Source organism: Pteropus alecto, unplaced genomic scaffold (genome assembly GCF_000325575.1).
Source record: "Pteropus alecto unplaced genomic scaffold, ASM32557v1 scaffold105, whole genome shotgun sequence".
Classification (NCBI taxonomy): Eukaryota; Metazoa; Chordata; class Mammalia; order Chiroptera; family Pteropodidae; genus Pteropus; species Pteropus alecto.
Genome location: NW_006436294.1, coordinates 7375515 through 7375961, shown reverse-complemented (window position 1 = coordinate 7375961; position 447 = coordinate 7375515).

Below are 447 nucleotides of genomic sequence, written 5' to 3'. Positions count from 1 at the left end.
ACACAACGATCTTCATAGCAGCATTATTCACGGTGGCCAGGACATGGAAGCAACCGAAGTGTCTCACGATAGATGATTAGATAAAGAAGCAGTGGTATATATACGATGGAATATTATCCAGCCATAAGAAGAGATGAAATACTGCCATTTGTGACAACATGGATGGACCTCAAGATAATCATGCTAAGAGAAATGTCAGACAGAAAAAGTTGAAAATCACATGATATCGCTTATACGTGGGATAATCAAAAAACAACAAAGGAACAGGACCAACAGAGACTCACGGACATGGACAATGGACTAGTGGTTACCAGAAGGGAGGGGGGAGGGGGGAGATAGATGGGGAAAAACATTTAAATTATTTCTTCAATTAAGAAAATAAATAAAAAACAACAGCAAAGAAACAAAATAAACAAGTTAATTTAAAATTATTTAATTTGAATAAAA